General features: G+C 43.3%; 1 long non-coding RNA gene across 1 annotated transcript; it reads left to right on the top strand.

Annotated features, from left to right (window-relative positions):
* Positions 1-895: 895 nt before the first annotated feature.
* On the top strand, positions 896-12801 carry LOC138748204 (uncharacterized). Its single transcript, XR_011347867.1, has 3 exons — positions 896-962; positions 1837-1869; positions 11251-12801. It is a non-coding gene; the product is annotated as an uncharacterized lncRNA (long non-coding RNA).
* Positions 12802-14317: the final 1516 nt, after the last annotated feature.

Genomic DNA, 14317 nt, shown 5'->3' with positions numbered 1-14317 from the left:
CAGTAATATATCTTTGTCCCCTACAGACACTGAGGGATCAGCCGAATTCCTCCAACATTTCTGTGTGTTGACTACAATCACAGTGTCTGCCGATTTTTTTTGTTCACAGCCTTAGGCTTCTTCCCACGGGCAGTGAGAATGCTGAACAGCCAAAGGAACTGCTCACTAACCATCCCAGACTCTTATATTCTCAAAATAATTTTTATTTATTTGTGAAGATGGAATATTTGTCCTGCATGTGTATTGTTTATCCATATGTGTGTTATGTCTAGTTGTGCGGCTGCGTGTTTTGCACCGAGGACCGAAGAGCGCTGTTTTGTCACATTGTGCTTGTGCAATTGGGCGACAGTAAACTTGACTCTAATATCATACCTGTTTTTCTCCCTTCATGGACCTGCTGAAATGTCCAATTTTATTTTTCATCTCTGGAAATATTCAGTGTTTTGCATCAAATTCCTGAGTGCCTTATTTTCTTTGTTTTCATCCATTTCTTCCTATTTATGCCTCCTTCAGTCAGATCAGCTGCAAATAAGGCATCTTCAGCATCTTCCATCTACCATGTATTCCCCCCCGATTTATTTTATAATGAAGACAAATGGCAAATATAAAGAAATAGAGGTGTCATACGTCATTTTAAAAATAATGAGAGAGCGTATATTTGATTAATAGATTTCGACAATCTTTAGATCACCCGATGGTGATATCCTTAGATGCAGAAAAAGCATTTGATAGAGTTGAATGGAATTTTTTGTTTAAAGTTTTGGAGAAATTTAAGTTTGGTCCTTCTTTTATTGGTTGGATTAGGGCTCTATATAGTAAACCAGTAGCTAGAGTATTGACGAATGGTTTGATTTCGGAATCTTTTAAGTTAACACGATCAACTTGTCCTTTATCACCAGCTTTGTTTGCGTTAGTGATTGAACCTTTAGCACAGTTGATAAGACAAAATACACAGATACAAGGTATGAAAGTTTTAGATGAGGAGTATAAAATTATTATAAAATTTATTTGCTGATGGCTTATTGGTGTATTTAACAAACCCAGCTCAGTCACTTTTGCATTTGAAGGAATGTTTAATACAATATGGACGTCTTTCTGGATATAAAGTTAATTGGGGAAAAAAGTGAAATATTACTGCTAAGTGAAGGAGATTATTCAGTTTATAAGAATATTATTAATTTGAAGTGGACTGATTGAATTAAATATCTGGGTATAATTTTGAATGTTAATTATCAATCTTTATATAAATTAAATTATGCTCTGTTAATGAAAAAATTTAAAACTAATTTGATTAAATGGAAAGATTTACCTATTAATTTAATGGGAAGGATAAATACAATTAAGATTAATATCTTTCCGCGTATACAATATTTGTTTCAATCTATTCTGTATTTACTTGATAAAAATTTTTTTCAGGATTTGAATAAAATGGTTAGGGAGTTTTTATGGAGAGGTAAATTTTCGAGAGTAGCTTTGAATAAATTAACTTGGAAATATGAGTTAGGGGGACTACGTTTACCACATTTTCAAAATTATTATGAGACAGCCCAACTTAAATTTATTAGTTCATTGATGGATTTGGTACGGCCTCCTAGTTGGGCTAAAATTGAGATGGCAAGTATTTCTGAATTTGAAATACATCAATTTTGGTTTAGGTGGAATATAAATTTGTTACAACAATATAATGTGCCTATATTAAAACATTTAATGAAGTTATGGATAAAGAAAAATAAAATGATAGGCACTAAGGGTAAATTATTGGCTTTGACTCCGCTGTATAATAATGAACTTATTTCTTTTTCAATACATAATCAAAGTTTATTGCATTATTTTCAGGTGTGAAAAATTTGGGAGATTGTTTTAAAGGGGGTAAGTTTTTATCTTTTAATCAGATGAGGGAAGATTTTGATATTGATAAGAATTCTTTATTTCTTTATTATCAAATTCGATCTTTGGTAAAATGTATGTTTGGTAGAGATAGATTTTACCTAAAATGACTAAATTTGAGACTTCCCTTATGAAGGTACCAGAGAAGGGTTATATTTCATTTATGTATCTAATATTACAGGATGGTATGGATAAAAAGGGTTGGGATAGATCTAAAATTAAATGGGAAGCGGATATTGGTTTTACTTTTTCTGAATAGGATTGGTTAGATATTTGTTATGATAGTGTAACTAGATTGATAAATGCACGTTCTGCAATGATTAATTACAATTTTTTACATCAATTATATTTGAGACCTGAAAAATTTTTAAAAATATGGTTTTAATGAATCAGATTTGTGTTTTAGATGTGGTGATATGGTTGGAACTTTTTTCATGCTGTTTGGTCATATGTACATATACAATCTTTTTGGAAGAAAATTCAATCGTTTTTAGAATATCTGTAGAAGATTAAAATAGTTTTAGATCCAACAGTATTTTTATTGGGTAGTTTGCAACCTCTGAAAGGCTTGGGATTAGATAAGTTTCAGCTTGCTTTTGTATATTTAGCTTTATCCGTAGCGAAAAAATGTATTGCTAGGATGTGGAAAGATACAAATATGATTGACATTAATAGATGGCAAAATGAGATGAAATATTGTTTAATAATGGAAAAAATTATATATGTTTTGCATGATAATTATAATTTTTTTATTAATAACTGGCTGTTTTACTCAGAATATTTACATTTCAATTTATATTGATTAGATTTTAATTTGTATATTTAATTTTTTTTAATATTCTTTCTTTTTTTCTTTTTTTATGGCTCTCCTTAGGAGAGTTGGCTGAAGTGGTGGGGGGGGGTTCTTTTCTTTTCTTTTTTATATATTAAAAAAACATTCATGATCATGTTTAATTGCTGTATATGTCATATATTATTTGTTTTTTGAATGAATAAATAAAGTGAAAACAAAACAAGTGAAACACAAATGTCTGCAGATGCTGAGATTGTAGTAAAAGCACATAGAAATGCTGGATCTATAGAGGAGGAGGAGAAAATGTGTTTCCAATATTTTGGGCCCAAGTCCTTCTTCAAGATAGAAGCAAAAATCACATAGGCGTCAGAAGTAAAGACTGGGGAGAAAAAGAGGGAAGAGGGAGGAGTCCAGACCAACAGACAAAATGTGTTAATTGGACATTATAAGAGGAGAGGTGAGAATTAATAACAAACTGGACAGGTTACAGCATTGTAGTAAAAACACACCAGCTGGTCTTTTCAGCGTCCACAGGGGACAAAGATATATTGCTGACATTTCGAGCCTGAGCCCTTCTTCTAGGAATGAACAGAATGAGCCTGAATCTCAGAAAATCTCAGAATTCAGACAATACTGGCTGGGGAAGGAATCCAGACCAACAAAAGGTGTTAATTGGATATGATAAGTGATGAAGAATTCATCACGTCCGTGCAAAAGGAGACAGGGAAGGGAAAGACAGAGGTGGGGGAAGGTGACGGGGAGAAGAGGTGCGGTTTAATGAAAGCCAGAGAAGTCGATGTCGATGCCATCTGCTTGGAAGCTGCCCAGTCGGAAGACATGGCATTGTTCCTCCAATTTACGGGTGGTCTCAGACATGCCAGCAAGGGAATAAGATGGAGAATTGAAATGGGTGGCCTCTGGGAGATCCACGCTATTGCAGCAGACTGCGTCGAGGTGCTCAACAAAGTGATCTCCTAGTCTGCGTCCAGTCTCTCTGAAGTAGAGGGGACCACAGCGGGAGACCCAGATGCAGTTGTTTCACTTGGAAGGAACAGTTTCTCTCAGGTTGTGCCCAGATCCTGGACTCAGTGCTCTGCCCTTTGGTACGATTCGGTACTGCAAGTGCACTTCTTCAGTGACCACAAGATGGAGAAAATGAGCGATTGCTGGCAAACTACATCTTCTGTCAAATCGTTTCTGAACTTATCCAGGAGCAGAACAAATTTTGGGAAACATTTATTTTTAAATATAATTCAATGCAACTTTAGGTACCTTATTTGAGAAAAGATGTGGTGGCATTGGAGAGGGTTCAGAGAAGATTTACCAGAACGATACCAGGAATGAAAGGGTTAGTGTACGAGGAGCGATTGTCAGCTCTTGGACTGTTTTTGTTGGAGTGCGGAAAGATGAGGGGGTCCTCACAGAGGCATTTCAGATGCTGAAAGGCCTGGACAGAGTAGATGTGGTAAGGGTGCTTCCCATAGTAGGGGAGTTGAGGACAAGGAGACGCAATTTCAGGATAAAAGAGCGATGCGGAGAAATGTCTTTAGCCAGAGGGTCGTGAGTCTGTGGAACGTTGCCACAGGTGGTTGTGGAAGCGAGGTCATTGGGTATATTTAAGGCAGAGATTGACAGGGATTTGATCAGTCAGGGCATCAAGGGTTAAGGGGAGAAAGCCGGGGAGTGGGGCTGAGTGGGAGGATGGATCAGCTCATGATTAGAATGGGGGAGCAGACTCGATGGGCCTCCTTCTGCTCTTATATCTTATGAATTTAGTGAGACAGCTCAGTAACAGGCCCTTCCGGACCATGACCTCTCTCCTCCCAATACACCCGTGACCAATGAACCCTGTACTTCTTTGGAACAACCTACGGCAAGAAAGCATCTCCCTTTGCCCCACTCTGCCCCCATTACCTTGGCCCCCCCTCTCCTCTCACTGCAACCTTGAGGCAGAAGCCTGGCTTCAATAGGTTCTGGCATGGAATTCAATTGGTTCTGGCATGGTCCCGGAGGACAAGAAAATTCCAAATATCGCTCCACTATTCAAAAAGGGAGGGAAGTAGCAGAAAGGAAATTATAGGGCGGCTCACCTGATGTCAGTGGTTAGGAAGATGTTGGAGTCAATTATCAAGGCTGAGGAGGCATGTGACAAGATAGGTCAAAGCGGCATGGCTTCCTTGAGGGAAAATCTTGCTTGACAAACCTGTTGGAATTCATTGAAGAAGTGACAAGCAGGTTGGATAAGGGAGATGTGGTGGATGCTGTGTGTTTGGATTTTCAGAAGGCCAGAGTGACTTAACCAGATAAGAGCCCAGGATATAACAGGAAACATACTAGCATGGGTAGAACACTGGTTGATTGACAGGGAGCAGGGAGCTTTGAACATTTTATTTAAGAATTTTAAAACCACATCCATGTAGACATATTCAGTAAAGCTACAAGAGAAAAAAAATACATGTGATGTATACATATATATTAACCCCCCCCCATCCCTCCCTCCTTTCCCCCTCCACCCGTCAAACCACCCTCCCCCTCAGAATATATCAAAAGAAAGAAAAAAGGAAAAGAAAGGAAAAAAAAAGAGTTAGGAGAATGTAAAGAAAGACCCAAAGTCTCAATACTAATATAATAGAACTGGGGGTTACCCACAGGACAAACTTTCAAATTTTCAAGCCAACATGTTGTAAGTATGGGCTCCATATTTTCCAAAAAAATTGATACTTTACATAAATTATGTTATTTTCTCAAGTGGAATACAAGAAAGCAATTCTGCGTGCCTCCTCTCCATCCCTAAATCCGTACCTGATTTCCAAGTAATGGCTATGCATTCCTAAAAACAGCTAAAGCTGATTGTAAAAATTCAGTCTGATACATAGTCGACCTTAATTTTGGTCCAACCACTTTAATATTACCCCACAAAAACAACATTGTGTCCAGTGGGAGTTTAACTCCTAATATTTTCTCCAAAAAAATTCCTACCTCCAGCCAAAAAGGTTTTTATTCTGGGAAACTTCCAAGTAGAATGCAGAAATGAACCAACTTCCTGATCACATCTAAAGCATAAATCTGATAATATTGGATTCATTTTTTTTAATTTTTGAGGAGCTAAATATAATTGATGCAAAAAATTACATTGAATCAATCTATATTTCACATAGGGATCATATTCTGATGGGCTAGTGGTGTTTCACAGGGGACAGTGTTGGGGTTTCATCTTTACCTGTTGTATATTAATGATTTAGATTGTGGAATGAATGATTTTGTGGCCAAGTTTGCAGATGAATAAAGGTAGGTGGAGGAGCAGGTAGTGTTGAAGAAACATGGAGTCTGCAGAAGGACTTAGACTCGGGATCTCCAAAGTGGTTGATATCGACACCCAGGGGTCAATGGGACTATCCAGGTGGTTGGTAAATGCCAAAGGGTCAAAAGGAAGTTAATAACTCTGGGGGTGGGTGGTGTTTGATTTAAAATAGTGCCTTCACACCACCTCCCCCATCCCCTCATCCAGCATGATGGGGGGAGGAGGCTTACCTGCCATGAATGTTCGTGCTCTGCCATCACATTTCCCCCTCATCGCGCATGCTCTAGCTGGTCACACGCAGCCTGCCGACCCCGGTACGCTGCATTTAACAAGTAAGTGCCTTTTTTTCCCCTTAATTTGTCCTCCATTTAGGGATGTAGGGGCTACACCCCCAAATGAAGGATAAGTTAACATCTGGCTTGAGGTGGCACCAGACAGAGGACAGGGGGGGCTTAAAAGGCAGATTGTCTGACTTAAAACCAGTTGACTGGCCACCCTATCCAGTCCCCCCTCATCCAGCAACCCCCTGCTGGCCCCCCCATCCCCATACAGCCCCCTTCCATCACACCACACCCAGTGCCGGGATTCCACTCCTGGGGGTCGATGAGGGACCACGTAGTCCTTGAAGGGGACAACGGTCTAAAATGTTTGGGGACCCCTGACTTAGGCAGATTAGGAGAATGGATAGAGATATTTGGGAGTGTTTTTGCATGAATCACAAAAGGTTGATTTTCTGGTGCATCAGGCAGTTAAGGCAAATTGCTGAAGGAATTGACTTTAGGAGCAGGGAGTTTATACTGAACTGTACAAGGTCCTGGTGAGGCCGCATCTGGAGGAAGGGTGTACTGGTTTTGGAGGTGGTGCAGAGGGGGTTCACCAGGTTGATTCCAGAGATGAGGAGGTTGGCCTATGATTGAGTCATCTGGGATTGAACTTGCTGGAATTTAGGAGAATGAGAGGGGATCTTATAGAAATATGAAAATTTATGAAAGGAATAGATAACATAAAATCAGGAAAGTTGCTTTCACTGGCAGGTGAGACTGGAACTAGGGACATAGTTTGGAGAGGTCATAAATATCTGGCGTTTTCTGCTCAGGGAAGCAGTGGAAGGAGTCTCATTTCATATATTTAAGACTCAGATGGATAGATCATGGAATTAACAGTGAGGGGGGATTTGACAGGTGATTGGAGCCTAGTCCAGGGAGAGATGAGCCATGATCTGGTTCAATAGCAGAACAGACTTGATGTCCAGATCGCCAACTCCTGTTCATATCTTTCATGTCCTTGGTACAAGAACAGTTTTAAGAACAATTTTTTTCCTACCAGTGATCAGGCTCTCGAACCTCCCTGTACTCCCCCTGCCCCCCCTCCCCTACTTCTCCATGGCCACCAGGATTAGAAACAAAGAAAACCTACAGAAAAATACAGGCCCTTTGGCCCACAAAGTTGTGCCTAAACATGTCTCTAGCTTAGAAATTACTCCACTTATCCATAGCTCTCTATTTATTTCTCTAAGCTCCATGAACCTATCCAAAGATCTCTTAAAGGACTCTATCATATCCATCACCGTTAACGGCAGCCCATTCTACGCACCCACCACTCCCTGCGTAAAAAAAAAAGTACCCCTGACGTCTCCTCTGTACCTGCTCCCCACTTCTTCGTGAATTGTCACCTTGTCGTGGTGGAGAAGCTTGTGTGGTCCTGAGATCCTGAGACCGATGCCGTCGGGAACCGTGCTCCTGGAGATAAGGTTGAGTAGTGACATCACTGACAAAGACCAATCCAACCAAGTCCCCAGCGGTGGAACAGGCGGACAAAGTGACTCTGAACTCAATGGCTGTGAAGGTGTTAGAAGGCTGCAACAAATCCATCAGCTCCAGTCGTCGTGGTTTCCATGCCACTGGAATTAATTGGTTGATTTGTGAAGTATCGTGTGTTTCTTGGAGTGCAACATCAAGTACACGTTAAACAAATACACGCACAGGGTTCTTCAGTCTGTGGGGTCCAAGATTGGACTCATAAGCCCCCTGAGAGCCCATAAATAGATCAACGGAACAAGGGCCATCATCCATGACCTTGAGGGATGGCTACGATGACGACAGCCTACTCCCCAGCACCTTAAACCCGTGTCCTCTTGTGGCACCCATTTCATCCCTGGGAAACAGCCTCTGACTCTCCACACAGTCAACGCCTCTGATCAACATACACACCGGCACTATTGTAATGTCACATTTATTCCACCAACTTCGAGACTGAATTTTTATCTACCCTTTGTCATTTCTTCCTCTCGGGCCGTGAATTATACCTATTGCCTATTTATGTACTTTACTGATCTCTTACAGGAGTTTGTACTTTCTCCCCGTGCCTGCGCGGGTTTTCTGCAGGGGGTGGGATGGGTCTGGTTTCCTCCCACCCTTCAAGATGTACCAGGGGTTGTAAGTTAATTGAGTGTGTTTAGACACAGGCTGGTAGGCCTGTTACCGTGCTGTGTGTTCAAACTGAAAATTCTGTGTTGCTGCAGCAAGAATTTCAAGGCATCTGTACATTGCGCCTATATGTGGTAATACTTCTCACCAATTAACACCACCCCGAAGGAATTTTCAACACTCCATCGTAAGGACAGAGGGAGCATCAGCACCGATCCTGGTGCCAGAGTCTCTGGAAAGGGACCATCTGACGCAGTGGTGAACTGGGATCGGGAAGTACGAGTACTGAAGCTTGACAAGGAAGGCACAGTGAGGGGAAGAGTGGGGGAGCAGGTAGAGATGCTAACTAATGGCTTCAGGGACCTGGGTTCAATCACAGCTTCCGGCGCTGTCTGGGTGGAGTTTTCCCGTTCGCCCTGTGACTGGGTGTTTCCGTTGCTCCCCTCTGCTTCCCAATAGCATTCTAGTCTGCTGTAAATTGTCCTGACTGCGCAGGTGAGTGGGAAGGTAATGAGAGTGTGGGAAGAGACTCCTTCCCCCCCCTGAGTACATGTTGCAAATGGGAGCTCATCGGAGCTGAAGGACCTGTTTCTGTTCTGTGAGAGACAGCTGATGAGGGAGGAGGATGGTTTTGTTTCCTTCCCTTCCTCCCAAACTCATCCACCAGTGACGGGGAATGTGAGCCATGACATAGGTGTGAATTGCTCACCTCTTGTCTAAATACAGAGCTGACACAACACGGACCAAGGATAAGCTGTTGGACATTCACCCTCAGAATCGGCCTCCTCTTACATTACCCAGCCAGATGATCCCTGGGTATTTTTAGTGGCACGTGTGAAGGCAGTTTACACATTCAGCACCCGTCTGTCAATGACAGACACCCTCTCCTTGGAGTTGAGCTGCCGCAGGTTCCAGATGCTCGGCAAGCAGCTGAGCACGAAACCTCCTCCTGGCGCTCCTCTCCAGACCTGACAGGCAGCATGCGGTCTCTAGGGGAGATCAGGCCATCTCTCAGGGTCAGGAAGGCACCTTGCTCCTGTGATGTTTCGCTTATTGGAATAAAGAAACTTGGGTTCTTTTATAACTTTACGTAAAGAACTCATTCATGACCATATGGAGGCATTCATCTTGAATCCAAATGAGTTGCAACAAACTAGCCTCTGCCTCCCTCTAGTGGTCAGGAGGATCACTATTACTCTCAGTACATCCCCTTTCCTTGAGATGTTTAATCTAACACATGACACACAAATACAGTATTCATTTCAATTTAAAGTTCAACACAAACGTAAACACAACATCAGCAGTATAAACCTTTTAAGTTAGCAGTTCCTTTTCTTTTAGACATTCAGACTGTCTGGTGCTTTGGTAACACGTGTGGATCTGCTTAATGCAGGTGGTTGTGTCGGCTCCGCTGGCCACTACTATCCGGCACTGGTGGTGTTTCCTCTGCTACTGTGCAGGTTCCTCTTATTGTTCTGCTCCCAGGGATCTTCCTTTGCACGCGGCACTTTGCTCCCTTACTGGCTACTGTATGCCCTGATTTGCTGAAGTGTCCGGATGTGGGGAATGGCGGGCATCCTCTGATGTGCAGCCAAGGGTGGAATGGCGCCCGTTTGATTCGCCTGCCCCACCACCGGTCCCAATCTTCACCATCCTGAGTTCAAGGGAACCGGATCCCACACATAGGTCCTTTGCCCCCTCCTGTCCACGCTGGACAGCAACTATCCATCAATCCAGAGGCAAACGAGAGAGGCTGCAGACGCTGGGAAACCGGACTAACGCATACAAAATGTTGGGGGAATCTCAGCAGGTCAGGCAGTATCCGTGGAAGGCGAGAGTCAACATATCGGGCCTTGACCTTTCATCAAGAAAGAGGGCAAAAACCTGAATCAACGGTGAATGGGATTGTGGGAAGAATAAAACATGACGAGAGCAGAGTTATTGTGAATGGTGCTTGGAGCTCAGCCTAGACTTGATGGGCTGAAGGGCCTGTTTCTGGGGACACCCCCCCAACTTTCCTTTTTTTTAAGACCCGGCAGGGTAACAGGCCCTTTTGGACCATGAGCCTGTTCTGCCCAATTACACCCAATTCACCAACACCCCCAGAACATTTTGGAAGGGTGGAATGATATCAGACCCACCCCCCCCCCCCCCACTGGGGAAACCCCACGCAAACATGGGGAGAATGTACAACCACCTTCTAGACAGCGTGGGATTCGAATCCTGGTCACTGGTGTTGTAAAATCGTTGGGCTAACTGCTACCCCATCCATCCTGTTGCTGAATAGTTTTCTGAATCTGGCTTTTTCATGAGATGAATGTTTATTGCCAGATACAAAAGTATAAAGAGCAGGTGTAAGTTTTTTACACAGAGTGTAGTGGGTGCCTGGAATGGTGGTGGTGGAGGCTGGAACATTAAGGGCATTTAAAAGACTCGAGCAGGCACATGGATGGATGAAAAATAGAGGGTTATGAGGTGGGAGGGTTTCGTTTTTTAGGTTTAAATGGGTCGGCACAACATCGTGGGCTGAAGGGCCTGTACTGGTTCAATGTCCAGATGCATCAAAATTCATACCCACACAGGTGCACAGAGACACCAAGGACAATAGAATAAATTAAATGATCACAGGATGTCCAAGATGGAGGAAAGAGAGGTAAATAAATATTCTCTTGCAGTTAGAGCAAAGAAAGTGATGTTCACTAGTCCAGACAGATCTTTTGTGCAGGGCAGATTCAATGTGACTAATTGGGACGAAATTCCACAGTTGGGGTTTGAAGGTAAAACTTCCGTTATTGTCAGACATTTCGAATGTAACATAAATGAAGTTCTTTAACTTTGTCTAGCGTGAGACAGACAGAGAATCGCCGCTTTGTCCAGCGCCCCCAGCGAGGAACGAACTCGCGACCCGTGCTCTAACCACTGAGCTATCGGGGCCAGCCTGCGACCTCCTGATTGATCAATGCCCCGGAGGATTGCTGCTGTGTCGCAACGTGTCGCAAGGTTAATGGGCTCCAGACAGGTGTGGGCAGCTCCAGTGGACAGGGGGTGTCTCAGAGAAGTGTTCCGACAGCTGTGCCATTCAGTTCACACTTGGAATCTGGAACACGACCGACACCCGATATTGGGGAGTGGTCCATCGACATCGGACAATCTCTGGAATATCAGAAAGTGAGAGTCTCTCTCCCTGCATTTCCCCTTCCCCCTCCTCCCCTGCTCTCCCCCCCGCATTGCTATTCATAGTCACTTTCCCTCTGTTCCTTCTGGCTCCAGTGCCTGCCCAAGTGTGTGACCTTAGAGAGTTAAGCTTTAGTGGGCAGGCTTCACACCTCAACTCGCCTCTAACTCAGTGCACCACATTAGCCGCTACAATGCCTCAGCTTCCTCGGAGCCTGAGGATTTTTGGCATGTTGTTGAATATTTTATTGAGCTCCTACAGATGTACCGTGGCAAGTATGCTGGCTGGTTGCATCACCGCATAGTTTGGAAAACTCTCCAGGAACGCGGGAGGCTGTGGAAAGGGGCAAACCTAGCCAAGTCCATCATGGGCACTGACCATTCAAGATTCTCCAAGAGGCGCTGCCTCAGCAAGGCAGCCAACATCCCTGATGTACTGTCGATCACTGAGACTATTGTGGAGGAACCAGTGGGCTTCAATTCACTTGAGAACAACATGGTATATCCCTACTGATCGGCTGTCCTGCACTGAGTTGCAGGGAGCCGTGGAATGGTCACCTTTATACAGGAGCCCGTGGGGAGGGGCCGCAGGTTCAACCGGCCAATAGGTGTGCTCGACCAAATAATTATACATTACCGCAATCCCCATCTCCTCGTTCAGGCTGCCTGGTGCTCCCTTCAGGAGGGAGGTACAGGTGTCCGGTATCTCAGTATCAAGGACAATGTATATTACCCACAGCTACGAGGCTCGTGAACCCTCCTGTACTTCCCTAACCCTGAACATAAACTCCAGACCAAAGATCTAGCGGTACTATTCTAACATTACATTTTTTTGCACGATCTTCAGCTATGAGTATTTTAGATTTCTTTTGTTTATCTTGTGTAGTCCTGTGATTTATACTGATTGTGTGTGAATGCATTTTACACATCTATTTCACTGCAGCAAGCATTCCAGTGCATTGTACTGATGCTTTTAATGAAAAACTTCCACCATCATTTTCATTATTGCAAATTATTTAAAAAATTTAGACAGCCCCTTGCGGTAACAAGCCCTTGTGGCCCACGAGCTCCTATGACCCCAGTACGTTTTGATCAGTGGGAGAAAACTGGAACCCCCCTGGAGGAAACCCCACTCAGACACAGGGAGAGCACACTGTTACAAGCCCAAAGACCCCAAAACCCAGCAGCAATAAATATTCACCAAGACAAATGAATACTTAAACAAAAGTTGTTTTTAATTATCTTTAAACATGAAAAGAGAATCGCACTTTAACTTATCACTATTGACTTAACTAACCTAACTTAATCCTTTTCTAATTCTAAGCGCATGTGTGTGTGTGTGTAATTGTGTGTGTGTGTGTGTGTGTGTAACTGTGTGTGTGTGTGTGTAATTGTGTGTGTGTGTGTGTGTGCGCAAGTTCAGAAAAGTTATTTGATTCACAGTCCAAACTCACTTCTCATTCTTCCAAGTTCACTGGTTGCAGGCAATTCCTATACTGTGCACAGAATTGAACATTTATAAAGTTCGCTAGGCTTTGGTGCTTGAAAGGTAAATGGTTACCGCTCAGGAAGGTTCTTGTCGGTTTTCAGAGAGATTGGTTGTGCGACGGACACCCACAGGTGATGCCTTTTTAATCAGCCACTTCACTGTCTTGCCGAAGAAACTTGCCCCCTCAGGGTTCTCCAGATGATAACCTCTTTCTTTCAGATCGCCACACATTTCCTTTTTGTTTCTCTTATTTCAAGTGAAATATTAGACAGCCAGTCTTCTCCTCTTGCATGAACCACAAGGGCTTTGATCAGGCTGAACTAAGTACTCACAACCTGTCTTCCAAATGGGGTTTTTCACAAGCTTGCCAGCTTGTCCTGTTCCAGTCCCAGCTGTTGCTGCTGACTATAAAACTGCAGAACTGATCTCTCTCTCTCTTTTTCAGAGAGAAAGCCTGTTTTACTCTCTCTGCTTGCAAAACCACATGACCCTCTTAGAACAGCAAGTTCCTTTCCAGACAATCTGCAGCTCTGACAAGCTCTTTCATCTGTTGCCTTTTTGTAAACGACAATCTATTAGTGAAGTCTCTCGGGCATTCTCCAAAGCTTTCACAAGACCTCTGGGGCTGACATGTCTGTATTTTAAATGAGATCTGTTTTAAAGTGTTTGTGTGTGACCTACACTAAAAACATTGCCCCAATTGATCTCCCAAAAACATATCTATATACAATACAAACACAACATCATCTGTCACAGTACAAGTTCCTTACAGACAGCGCCGGATTTGAACCCCGGACGCTGGCACTGTGATAGTGTTGCGCTAACTGCTACGCTGACAGTGCCGGCCTTTATTTCCCAGTTACAATCACACAGAGAGAGCAATAAAAAGCAGGAACCACAACTGGGCTTATTTTCTTATTCCTGATGCACAAATCCGCAGTTTCCATCTGGATGATGTGGGTTGGGGAACGATGATGGTGGAAGTATCAAGGATTTATGGATGCTCTTTGACTATAGTTTGGCATTCAGCACCACGACCCCCTCAAAACTGATCTGCAAACTCCAAAAGCTGGGCCTCAATACCCCACCGTGTAATTGGATCCTGGATCTCCTCACCTCCAGACCACATTCAATGACGAATGATAAGAGCATCTCCTCCACCATCCCCCGTCAATGCCAGAGCGCCACAGCCCCCTGCTCTACTTGATTTACACCCATGACTTTGTGGCTCAGTGCGACAATCATAC

The sequence above is a fragment of the Narcine bancroftii genome, chromosome 13 (genome assembly GCF_036971445.1).
Source record: "Narcine bancroftii isolate sNarBan1 chromosome 13, sNarBan1.hap1, whole genome shotgun sequence".
Taxonomy (NCBI): Eukaryota; Metazoa; Chordata; class Chondrichthyes; order Torpediniformes; family Narcinidae; genus Narcine; species Narcine bancroftii.
The sequence above is the reverse complement of the archived record's forward strand: the minus strand, read 5'-3'. Positions and strand labels throughout refer to the sequence as shown.